This window comes from Halichoerus grypus, chromosome 9, assembly GCF_964656455.1.
Source record: "Halichoerus grypus chromosome 9, mHalGry1.hap1.1, whole genome shotgun sequence".
Lineage (NCBI taxonomy): Eukaryota > Metazoa > Chordata > Mammalia > Carnivora > Phocidae > Halichoerus > Halichoerus grypus.
In genome coordinates this window covers 129,279,272-129,292,636 of record NC_135720.1, presented here as the reverse complement: position 1 = coordinate 129,292,636, position 13,365 = coordinate 129,279,272, and the positions used below count along the sequence as shown (strand labels likewise).

General features: G+C 40.4%; 1 long non-coding RNA gene across 3 annotated transcripts in view; it reads left to right on the top strand.

Annotated features, from left to right (window-relative positions):
* The window catches only part of LOC118544662 (uncharacterized), a 35,319-nt gene extending 22,447 nt beyond the window's left edge, over positions 1–12,872 (top strand). For 2 of the 3 annotated variants that reach the window (XR_004921705.2, XR_004921708.2), the window contains exon 4: positions 12,630–12,872. This is a non-coding gene — a long non-coding RNA (uncharacterized LOC118544662). Of the gene's footprint in view, positions 1–10,007; positions 10,063–12,629 lie in introns of those variants that run through there. The other variant, XR_013440973.1, reaches the window with a different exon arrangement.
* Positions 12,873–13,365: the final 493 nt, after the last annotated feature.

Here is a 13,365-nt window from a genome sequence, read left to right as displayed (position 1 = left end):
CCACACACACACACACACACTTTCCTCCTAGTTTCCCAACTCTTATGCGATTCCATTCCATCTCCTGACTGACACAGAAGATGGACCCTGTCCAGTCACTGATGAAATCAGGGTTAAAGGCAAGTACTATAGATGTTCCACTGAGCATTCCTCTCCGGATACAACCTCCTTCGCCCAGGGAAGCTTCTGAAGCAATCCCAGAGCTCCTTTACAGTTTGCCTCAGCAAATTCCCACACTTGTACGATATTTGGTCCATAAGTACTAATGTGAAAGCCAACAGAAACCCCCCAAGTATCAGTCTGTTCAGAGATTATCTGGGTTAAGAGTAAGTGACCTCAGGTATCCAAACCATCAGATTCCGCTAAGAATTCTTCTCTAGTGCCTCATACCCTTGGGATAATGTATTCGTTCGCTGAACAACTCTCTCGACTGCCTGTGTTAGGTGACTGAGGGAGACACACATAACTGACCCCGATGGCCTCAGCCCCCGAGGACCCACCTTCCAGTTTGTGGGTGCGACAGTGGATGTGGCCTGTGCCACCTCAGCATGCACTGCTACACAAGAAAGCCTTCTTACTGTGAGCATCACAGCTCTCCGCTGGAGGGATTTTTCTTTTCTGGTCAAGTGTGTTTGGCCTGAATGTCAGACAAGCTGGAAGTGCCCAAGTTTTATTTTCCCTGGAAAGCAGCCCTCAAATAAAAAAATGGAAGAGGCATTGGTGAATAAATACTCCAACCTCTTTGACCTAGGGTGGTTTGTTTGACATTGTCTCCCCCATGGGACTGAGCTCCAGTTGCCCATAGGAGTATCTGAATTGCTAATGAATTCTTTATTGATTTGCTTCTCTCCTACTGGTGATTTCTGGGATCTCCTCTCAACTCAACTGCTTATATTTGAATCCTTGTCTCAGAATCAGCTTCTGGAAGCAGCCCTACCAACTCAAGGGCTGAGGCATATACACAGATAGTTATAATTCTAGGAGAAATGGTGAAAAAGGACAGTAGAGTGCCTCATCTAAAATCCTTTGAGAGTTCCCAGGAAGAGCAAATTACTTTGAGTTGGGGAACTTATAAGGACTTCACGGAAGAGAGTCCCTAAGTGGGGAGTAGGATTTGAGCATACAGTGATTAAGTGAAGGAAACCCAAGTGGGGCTGGGTAAGCTGGACCATGAAGACAGGAAGTGAGCATGTATGTTTGGTCACAGTTCAGTCTAATTGGAGCATTACATCAAGGAAAACAGCAGCAGACTGGCTTAGAAAGGATAGATTTAAGGGCTAAGTCAAGGTCAGAAGTTTTTATATAGTGATCTAGATGAGCTCTGTCCAACAGAAATGTCTGCAAGAATGGAAATGTTCCAAGTAGGAGCTGTGCAGTACGGCAGCCACTAGGTATATGTGGGTATGGAGCATGAAATATGGCTGGTGCAACTGAGGAAATACATTTTAAATTTAGCTTACATTAATTTAAATAGTCACTTTTGGCTGATGGCTACCATATCTAGTAGTGCATTTCTAGGTGATAGAAAATGGCATGAGTAGAAGTGTGCTTTGTTTGAAATAATCTGAAAGCTGACTATAAAGTAGATTATAAGAGAGGTACTATAAAGATAGACCAATTATGAGACAAAATCAAGATGTGGGCCAGTGGGTTTTTTTTTTAATAAAATAGAAAATATTTCATTCAAATACTAAAAACAAAAAACATGTAAAACATAAAAATAGAACTGACTTTCTTAAAATTGAGGAGGAATGGACCTCATGAGGAGACACCGCTTTCTTATTTCTCACCCACACAAGTCCCTGAGGGTCTCCCTGAGATTTCCAAGAGCTGCTCAGAACTCAGCTGCTCAGAACTCATTGACCACTAAGCTAGGTCACTGGTAGTGGGGGGTTCTGCCAGGGTACTAGAGATGAAGGAGAATAAATGTGGGAGATACCATAGAGGTGGAATCAGTAGATCTTGGCATCTAATTGGGTATGAGAAGTAAGCTTTGATTATTTTCACATTTATTTTCTCATTCATCTAAATCCAATTCCTGGTGTTATTTGGAATTCTTCCCTATTACACAGTCATCACAAATACAACAGGTACACAAAAATAAATTTATTGAACTGAGTAGAATTCACATGCACAATGCCAGGTAGATGTTGAGTAGTGGAGAGAATCTGGATTCATATCCAGGTCCATTGACTCTAAGACTTTCCGTACAGCTTGCTGTCCATCCCCCACCCCTGAATAATGCAATCAGAGAAGCCAAGGTAGGTGGCTTTGCTGGTGGAGGTGCTTAACCGATGGTTGTAAATGCAGCAGCAAGTTTGAGGAGAAAATGATAAATGGATATTGAAGCTGAGAGGTAATTTCAATTACAGTGAAAAAAGAAGATGAGCTCAGAAGTCAGAGGATTTCAGGTATTAGGATAATAGGTAATGAAGGTAAGACAGTAAAAGCAAGGAAGACAAACCTACTCTGTAGCTTCTTGGTCAATGGAAGGGAAGAGATGAGATATACTGGGAATCCTTACTGAGGTGCCTACTGGATCTATTTCCTACTTTTGTGAAAAAAAATTTTTTTTTGATGTAGTGTTCCATGATTCATTGCATATAACACCCAGTGCTCCATTCAATACGTGCCCTCTTTAATACCCATCACCAGGCTAACCCCCACCCCCCTCCCCTCTAGAACCCTCAGTTTGTTTCTCAGAGTCCATCGTCTCCCATGGTTCGTCTCCTCCTCCGTTTTAAAGTACCTAGAACACCCAATGTCCTTTCCAAGGAAGTCCTCGGCCACTGTTCACCTTACTTAGAGCCACGTGGTCTCATTGTCAGGTTGATAGGACCAGAGATAGACAGCTGACTGGAGTCAGCCATGATGTCTAGGTTAACCAATGGCCAGTGGGGTGACCCCATAGCAGAGCCCCAACAGAGGCAGTGTGTTCTGACTGCTGGCTGGCTGGCCATTCCACTCACCCTCTGTGTCAAGGAGGTATTCCAGTCCATCGTCTGAAAGGAAGGGATGATTTCATAGCTTCTTAGAAACTCCAACGATTCTCAGGCTACCTTAGTGAGGACTTTTTGTTGTTTTGCATTTGTATTTCCATTTCTTGCTTTGTTCCTAATTGGGAAAAACGATTGGTTGTAGACATTCCAAAGTGACTTCAGCATGGTTTTTAAATATGAGAAACCACGTTGGACCAAGAGGCCTAAATTTAACCAAGGAGACCGGATTCTTTCCTTGGTGTTTACAACTCTGATTTGTTGACTGTCTTCCAAAACCTCCTCCTTTGACGAGAGAATCTGGGACAGCTGGGGGATTCATGGTGGGGGAGTTGAAGTGATTTGTAATTAAATTTTATTTTAGTTTTAGTTTCTGTTGTTTTTCTCTGAGCATGTGTACCTTTTAAGTTTTTTTTTTTTTTCTTTTAACACTAGGGCCTCAGAATGCCAAACTAATTTTCTTTCTCCATCCCCTGTTGGTTTCAGATGACAAGCTTTTAAAAGCACAGCCTTGTTAGTTTTAGAGCCTTAAGACTCATTGTCTTTAGCCTTCCTGTCCCCTGCTACCCTCTTGTTGTTGTCATCTACCAGGGTGTTCCAAATCTCTGATTTCCCGCTTTGAGTGGCGTCTCCCATTTAGTTTATTGAGAGATAAGGCAAAGCTTTTGACTCTGAACAAGTCCTGGCTCACTGAGCTTAGTCTGTTGAGCGGTATCTCCGCATAATCCCGACGTCAAAAAAGAAAGGGTGAAAGGCCTAGAGGCTGTTTCTCAGAAAAACCATTGTTTCATCCACACTTCCATAGAGGAAATGCAAGCTTCTGGACTGGTCTCCACTGACTGGCATGATTGACACAGTGCCAGGCGTTGTGTTGTGAACCTGGTGGCTTGTGGCCTAGACTGCCAATCACGAAGACCGACATAGGCAGCTGAGACTACAAACCGGGTCTACACAGACTATCTGTAATTATTCTGCTGGGCTTGCTGCAGATCAGTACTCTGGTGGCCGTGGAGATTCTGCCTTACCTTTGCTTCCAGCAAATGGAGAAGGGGCAAAACCTGACCTCATTCATAAGGACCACTAAGTAACACAAAAGGTAGTGAGTGCTTACTTAAAAACAGGATCTAAAACAAAACATTCTAATCAAGGCTTTTATGTTGGCACCATAAAATAGTTTAACTGCCAAAAAAGATGCATTTTGGAACAGAATACTAGTTTTAATTGGTGCTTTTTTTTTTAAAGAAAACTCTAGAGCCCATTTTAATTTAAGTTCTGGCCCTTGACAAGTATTCTTAGTTATGTGGTTACCAGCCAATGATATGTGATTTAATTGATAGTAAGCCTTTCAAATTAGCCTTTTCACAATGGTAAACAAATGCATCCTGTAGCAATTAAAAATGGGAACTCTTCATACTGAATTTCTTTTATATTAATTGTATCCAGATGCAAAAACAATTCCCTCCACTTAATTCCTTATTAATCTACTGCTTTCCCCCAAATAGAGTGAAGTTATAAATTAAAGGAAGAAACTGCCTTCCCTGGATTTTATTAATCACAGGCCTTTCGGAGAAGGCAAGCAGAGTTCTTGTTGCTTCTATTTGCAATCACTTAAACCCCTTTGGAAAAGTTTCTCCAATGTGTGGCTCAACTTTTTGGAACTCTGGAGAACATTCGGGAAAAGAGAGCACAAGTGATAAATAGTTTGGAAATGAAGATCAAAAAGACAGCATTAGGAGAACTGGTAATGTTTAGTCTAGAGAAGAGAAGAATAAGTAGAGGCATACTTTTCCCAACTGTCATAAACAGGACGAGTGCAATTCTTCTTTTTAACCAAAGAGTAAGGAAGAACAAGTGAGTATAGGCAGAAGCAAGAATTTGACTTTAACTAACATAATTTCTTTTAGGTTTTGTTTTTTTTTTCTTTCTTCATAATAATGGAACACTTAGGAACTTGGGAAATTATCCTAAAATAGTTTCAGAATGCTATTCACAGGGCAACCTGGGGATTAAGAACATAGCAATACCCATCAAGGGGACTGAAGAATTAATGTTATTTACATAACACAGAGTCAGAAATACTTTCCACTGATAATGGAAATAATAATGTTGTTTACTTCTAATGGGGATCTAACATGAATGGGTTTAATCCTTACAACAGTCTTATGAAGTTGGTGCTATTCTTTCTCTATTCTTGCAATGAGGAAACAGAGGCAAAAAATAAAAACTATTTGCCCAAAGTCACACCTTGAGGTTATAAATAAAAGAGCCAGGATTTAAACCTGTATCCATTTGCATCCTTGGGGGAGTAAACACCAAGGTGAGATTAGATGTGCATGAGGTTTATTTGGAGAAACACCTATGAAGGATGAAGGGGGAAGAAGCAGGAGGACTGAGCAGGGAAAGGCTCCAGACCAAGACGCAAGTGTAATATCAATGAAAGAAGGGAAGGAAGGAAGCACTGGGTAGGAAAAACCTCCAACCGCAAAGTCTCAAACAGGCCCATGGATGAGGGGTCTTGGGTCAAAGTTGGAAGAATCCCTCACTGAGCATGAATGGCCTAGTGCAGTAGTCCCAGCAGACACTGGGGGTTCTACCGTCTGTAGGAGGCTCTTCAAAGAGAGATTTGAGTGGGACACTGGAGAACCCAAGCTGTCTGCACCAGAGTCCATGCTCTTCAGCATTCTGTTACACCGCCCTTCTCATACTTTCAGGGTATGTAGTGAAAGATGTAACCCTGTCTCAATGAAAGGCCTGAGTAGGAAAAGAGGATGCTTCATTTCAACGATCTAGGGGCTCCACTCACATGGAGCCCAGTGTCAGCAGTGCCCAAGGCCATGTAAAGCCATGACTCTGGTGGAAAAGGGCTGTGTTATAATCTTCTGATCCAAACATTCTTATAAGTTTTGCTCTGGGACAGACACCTTCATCTCTTACAATCTCATAAAACTTCTCAGCCAGTGTGTACATATTTACTCAACACTTACTAACGACAAGGCACTGTGTTAAGTGCAATGGGGAATACTAAGATCTAAAAGCCTTAACTCTCCCATCCAATGGTTTACCCAATAAGGAAGACGTCACTAATATAAATAACTGCATGCACATGAGGACAAGTAAAAAATGCCATATAAGGCACAGACATGGTGCTACGGAAGTTTAGGGAAAAGAGGGACTACTTCCTTTTGGAAAGATTGGGAAAGATTTCATGAGGGAAAATGCACTAGTTTTGATTCCTCAAATGCAAATATGGTGGCTGAGAAGACCTAAATATTCATGCCACTGGCAGAAAGTAACAAAAGCCTGTCACAGAAGTAGGAATCATTAAATGACAATATCATGATTTTCCTAAGATATAAGAAAATACTAAAGTCCAGACCCCATGGGAGCTAGAAATATATTCATCTTTTTTATTAGAAGAAGAAATATTTACTTTCTATCTGGATTAGTTTTCTAGAGTTGTTGTAACAAAGTACACAGACTGGCTGACTTAAAACGATAGAAATTTATTGTCACACTGTTCTGGAGGCTAGAAGTCCAAGATCAAGGTGTTGTCAGTGTAACGCTTCCCCCAAAACCTCTGAGGAAAGATCCTTTCTTGCCTCTTCCAGCTTCTCGGTGTCCCAGGCACTCCTTGGCTTGTAGATGGATCACTCCAAGCTCTGCCTCCACCATGACATTCCCCCATTATGTCTGTTCTTCACATGACCATGTTTCTTCTGTGTCTCTGTCTTTTCATAATGACACCAGTCCGGTCATACTGGGCCCACCCTATTCAGTACGGCCTCATTTTAACTAATTATAACTGCAACACCCCTATTTCCAAATAGGGTCACATTCTGAGGTTCTAGGGGAAATACTTCAACATATCTCTTTGGAGGGGACTCTATTCAACCCATAACATTATCCTCTTAATTAAATTGTGATACTATTCTTTGCTATCTTCTGAAATTTAATTTTACATGAGTAAAAATTTGTTCCTGATTTCCTAAGAACTGTGTAAAAAAAAAAAAAGTCCTAATTATTTATCTCATTAAATTACTATATATTTTATACATCAAAATATAATATTGAGATCTCTGAATAAAGTCCTAAAAATATTCTGAAACATTTGATGAAAGTATTAATTTTCACGACTGCGTCTTGGTTGTCCTGAATCAGTATAGTTTAATGTTCGAGCAATCTGTTAAAGTTTACCATAATTTCAGGACAGATTTTTCACATAGAAAATTCAAAGGTAAGAGGTGAAGTGCTAACTCCAGATTCAGGCTCCTTTGATGAGAAGAATTTGTCCCTTTGTCCCTGAGAAACAGGAACAATGAAACATCTTTCACTACACTAGGCAGAGAGGAATAAAGCTATCTAGATGCAGTTGGAACAAGCCCATTAACTAGTTCAAATATGGATTGCCCATGTTCACAGATTGTATTTTTCCAAGATAGCCACCAAAAAATATATCTCATCCCACATGCTCTACTTATAATGTGACATTGACACTGCTCCATTGAGAGGTGAAGAATATGGACAGGGTTTCGTGACTGGCTGCTAATGAACAGAATGCCCTGGAAGCAAAGTTGAGTGACTTCCTAGACAAGATCATAAAAGATATATGGCTTCTGCCTTGGCTTTCTCTGTCCTTCCCCTCTTGCTTTCCCTTCCTATCTTTCCCTTTGTTTCTTTTTCTGTCTCTGTTTGTCTGTCTCTCTTTTTCTCTTTCTCTCTCTTCCTCTCCTCCCCACCCCCTTTCTCCCAGGACACTCACCTTTGGAAACCTGCCGCCATGTTGGAAACCATGTTTTGGAACTCAGGCCAGAAGGAGAGGCCACATGTGGGTGTTTGAGCCAACAACTCCAGCTACATTGATAGCCATCAGCCAGCATTAACCTCCAGAAAAGCTGCATGAACAAGCCTTCAGATTATTCCAGCTGAAGCCCAGACATTATGGAGCAGAGGCAAGCTGTCCTCACTGTTCTCTGGACACACTCTTGTCCAACAGAATTCACGAGCATAACAAATGATGGCTTGGTGCCACTCCGTTTGGGGTAACGTACTGCACAGCCATCGTTACTGGAATGCCATATATCCAGCAAACTAACAAGTTATAAAGTGAGATTCTTAAGTGACATATTTGTTCATGTTGCTGGAACTTTATTCTGGCCTCTGAAAGAGGTAATATTTTAGAAGCAAAGAGGAAGAAATACTAAGGCTGAAAGGCCCTCAGAATCTAAGGAATTTTAGGCTACCAATAGGGAAAGCTTTTAATACAGATGCCTCTCACTTCAGGGACCTGTGGCCCGGCCACTGCTTTTTACTCTGTGGTTGATCAGGCAAACACTGAGTGTCCTTGAAGCTAAGATGACAAAGAATATTAGTTTTATCTCAGGTAAACTACTGCTGAATATTGACTGATAATTTTTATAAAGAGCAGCTTGCTAAAGGGGACTCTAATTTTGGGATTTCAAATTTGTTGGGACAACTAATATATTCTATATAATTGATGAGAAAAGGCTTCCTCCCACCCACTTTCTTTCTTCCTTCCTTCCTTCCTTCCTTCCTTCTTTCCTTCCTTCCTTCCCTCCTTCCTTCCTTCCTTCCCTCTCTTCTTTCTTTCCTCCTTCATCCTTTCTTTCTTCCTTTATTTGTTTTTCAGTTGTCTGTGTATGAACAGCAAAAAACAAAAAAAGCTAAGGGAGAAAAAATAAGCTCTTTTATTAAAAAAAAAAAAAGCTTTTTTAAACATTTTATTTATTTATTTGATAGAGAGATAGAGAGAACCAGAGAGCACAAGAGGAGGGAATGGCAGAGGGAGAGGGAGAAGCAGGCTTCTAGCCGAGCAGGGAGCCCGATGTGGGGCTCAATCCCAGGACCCTGGGATCATGACCTGAGCTGAAGGCAGACGCTTAGCCATCTGAGCCACCCAGGCGCCCCTAAATAAACTCATTTTTTAAAAATTCAAATTAGTGTTAATTTGTTGTCCAGTTTAAAAATAAATTATATGTGAGTCTTAGAATTTGCCTTCTTTCCTACCTAGGCATTATTGAGCTTTTCAGTTGAAACAACAAATTATTTCTAAAGCTCCTATTTAAAATGTCTAAAACCTCCTAATTAAAGGCAATGATGCATTAACATGGAATTCAGTTGTTCATTTTATCTTATTTTTTTAAAGTTTTTATTTAAATTCCAATTAGTTAACATATAGTGTAATATTAGTTTCAGGTGTACAATATAGTGATTTAACACTTCCATACAACACCTAGTGCTCATCATGACAAGTGCACTCCTCAATCCCCATCACCTATTTAACCTATTTAACTGTTCATTTTAAATCAATGAACTTGACAGCTACAAGGTCACCGCTGAAAAACCGTAGAATGATAAATCTTTAAAAATGGGTATGAATGCAGAGGTCATTTACTTAGCTCAAGGTGAAGTTGCTTGCCCAAGATTAGAAATTTGAAGCTTCCTTTAAAATCTGCATGTAACCCACCACCTTCACACCCATACACGGGTCTTTGGGAACTTACTCCTCAAATGCCTTAGGTTAGCAAATAGGGTTTGGATCAGAAGTTTGAGAAGAGGGATATTCTGGTGGTGGTGGAAGGTTGGAGAGAGATCAGAGATGGACATAGAAACAATAGTGTCACTATTGATCCATTGTTTTCACCTGTTTATTTTTAATAAATACAAAATAGTGAATCCATTTTGTCTTATCTTTAAATCCATTTCAACCTGCTAGCTATGCTTGAAGAAAGTGCCAAGTTTCCTATTCACTGTGTCTAAACTGCAGCAGAAATGTACAATTTTCTAGGTACACTTTGGTCCCCATAGAATACATTTCCTTTTATATATTGTCCTAATGGCCCAATGGGACCTTCTTCGATCTAAGTCTCCATCTTATTTGCATGATGGAATCATGATTTTTAAACTACATTTTTAATTTGTCAGAAGTTTTTCAATCATTGTTTTAAAAACGTATTCCTTCTTCCTTTCATTTTATTGACGTTTTCTTCTTAGGGTGTCTGTCTCCTCAGCTAAGGAAGTTCATCTTGAATCATTCTCTAAACTTAGAGCCACTTCATTTGTGAAAATAAAGTTGTTTTACTTTCAGACATTACCCAAGGTGAGAGAGGGTCTGGGGTGCGGGGAATGCGCTTCCACCCTTAAGCTGGATTAAGCTTCGAAAATGTTTTAACGAGTTTTAGATTCCTGTCTGATTAAGAGTTGCATTAAGTAATAAGTAGAGAAACAGAAAATGAAGCTACACAGTTGTCAATATGAGTGTTAAAGACCTTTCTTTATATCCCTGCTCTGTGATTTTAGGAATTATAGAAAACAAATGTTAGCCCTTCTATTCAGATTTTATATTTTATTGCGGAAGCCAAAAGATTTGTCTTAGAATATAAGTAACAAGCCTGAACCTTTCATGGGGGTCAGCCCGGCTTTCATTTGGGTGGTAGAACCATCAGAGGGCTGGCCCCACTTCTATCATCATCATCAGGTTTGCAGCCCTACTGGATCGTTCCCTTCAGGATACCTGTCACTTTGCTGTCCCCCAGATTAACACTAAACAAAACATATAGGCTCCTTCTTTGACCCCACATCTTTTTCCAGCCGCTGCCTTATCTCTCTCCTCCCTTTACTGGCAAAATTCTCTACAGAGCCCTCCATGGTGTCTGTATCCATATCCTCACCTCCTCGGATTCTTTCTGAGCAACTTCCATGTTGCCAAATCCAAGACTCTTCCCAAGGTTCTCCTCTCATGGAAGCCTCACTCACTGCCTTTTAACAAGGCTGTTGTACTTTGTTGGAAGCTCCCACTTCTCTGAGTCTCTATTCACCAGGTTTTCCTCCTACCTCTCTGGTGTTTTTATGTCTTCTCTGGTGGATTCTCCTTTTAGCTTGATCTCAGACATGCAGGAGGGCCCCCAGAGAATAGTTCTAGGTCTTCTTGTCTCCCTACATCGTTTCTCCAAGGAAATAATCTTGTCCTATGGCTTGTGACAGCAGATATGCCATGATTCCCAGATTCTCCTTTTCAATCCTAACCTCTCTCCTGAGCTCCAGACCAGATATCTGACTTTGTATTTATTATCTCCATCAGGCTCTCTAATAGGTATCTCAAATATAAAGTTAATTTTCTCCTACCCTCCAAATTGTTTCCTCCCCCAGACCTCCCAATCTTAGATGATGGCATCTCTCCCCAGCCAAGAGCTCAAGCTTTGATTTTTCTTTTCTACTCCATCAGTGAGTCTGGGGGCTTTATCTTCAATGTATATCTCAAATCCATCCACCTCATTCCATCTTCATTGCTATCATGCTAATGCAAACCACCATCACCATTTACTTGGATGATTACAATTGCCTCTGAATGTCTCCCTCCTTCCATTTCCCCTGCTACAATCCATTACCACACAGCAACCAGAGAGATATTTTTAAAATATAAATCAGATCGTGTCATTTCCATGCTTAAAACCATCCAAGTATCTCCTTTCCCAAAGCACTTAGAATAAAATGCACCTCTTTTCCCCAATTTACAAGACTCCAGTTGACTTGGCCCCTACCTAACTCCCTGTCACCTTATACCATTTCTCCTTCACCTCTTCTATCCAAGCCATGTTGGCTGTCTTTTTGCCAATATGCCGTTAACGTTTTCCACCTCAGGATCCTTGTATATACTTTCTCTTTTATCCCTTTGCATAGCTGGTTCCTTATTATTTGTCAGCTCTTAATTTATAGGTTACTGTTAGCCCTTTAGATCAAACCTCCCTGATGACTTTGTTCAAAGGAAGTGTTCCCTCTCATCACCACACCCAATTCTTGCCCAGGAAAGCCCTCACTACAGGTTGTAATTACAGGCTTGTTTGTGTTCTCATTTGTTGTTATTCATCTCCCACAGGAATGTGAGTGCCCTAAGAGTAGGGCCTTGCTCTGTCTTATTAATGGCTGAATCACTGCTGCCTAGAACAATGCCTGCCTGCCATAGATGTTCAATAAGTATTTATGAAATGAATGAATGAGTTTTTAGATTATTCAAACCATTTTTTTTTATTGCCTGCCAATCTATTCCTTGGTAAAATATCTAGAGGGGCGAGTAAGGAACACGTCTCGTTTTCAAGTTATATTTAAAGAGGATGTAGAGGGGTGCCTGGGTGGTCAATTGGTTAAGCTACTGCCTTTGGCTCAGGTCATGATCCCAGCGTCCTGGGATCGAGCCCTGCATCGGGCTCCTTGCTCAGCGGGGAGCCTGCTTCTCCCTCTGCCTGCTGCGCTCCCTGCTTGTGCTTGTCAAATAAATAAATAAAATCTCTGTCAAATAAATAAATAAAATCTTAAAAAAAAAAAAGAGGATGTAGAACTTTAACAGGTGGGAGAACTTTAAGGGATATGCTGCTTAAAGGCTATGTCTTAGCCTTTAAGCAGCATATCCCTTAATGATGGTGAATAACCAAAGTTTGAGTTATGAGAACAATCAGACTTTCTCTAGCAAAATTTAATCTTTTTTATTTTCCGTCCCTTTCATGAATTTTATTCTACCTGAATTTAGACCGGGGTCATAGCTATGGAAGCTTTGTATGTAATTTTCAACTACTGAAATCCTAGAACTGCTACAAAATTAACCTTTTTGTTTATTTTTAGATACTTTGGTCCCAAGACTATGGGTTGCTAACTCTTCCTATTCCAAGAATTACAAGATAAAGATGCCAACTTGGAATTCATTGCAACAGTACCTGGAGATATGAAATTGTATCTATAAAACACTGATGTAATGCTATGAGCTCATAATAGAAATGGATACTAAACCATCTGTGTTTTGTGGCACACTCCAACTTTTTCGTGTGTGTAATTCTAAAGTAAAAAATAAAACAAAGTTGCAACTAACAGGTGTGTTGTTTCACAAGCATAGGACTCAGGAACCCAAAATCCTGACTTGTTGAAATGCCTGCAAAAACTGAAGGTCAGGTTGAGATATCACATTCAGCATTCTAGAAAATAGCAAAGTACCTCTCAAATGCTTTAGGAAAAAAGTGATAAATTGAATATAAAACCTGGCAGGTCAAGATAAAAGATCCAATGCAAAATACTTTTTATTGGAAGAAAAGAAAGACTAAAGAGGGGAGAAGAAGGGCAAAAGAAAGAAAGGCAGGGTTTGTTGACAAGGTGCCATGCCTGAGCTAGCTTGATCATTGGAACTCAGTCTCTTGGGTTGTGTGCAATCAAGAAAATAATGGTCAATATTTATTTACCATTTACTCCGTGTTTCCATACTTTGCAGTGTGTTCCAGCTCTGAGAAGTGTGCAACCGTGGTTAGGACAACAAGGACAATCACAGCTCAGAGAGGCTAATGGTCAGTGTGGCCCAGAGAAGCTGGAA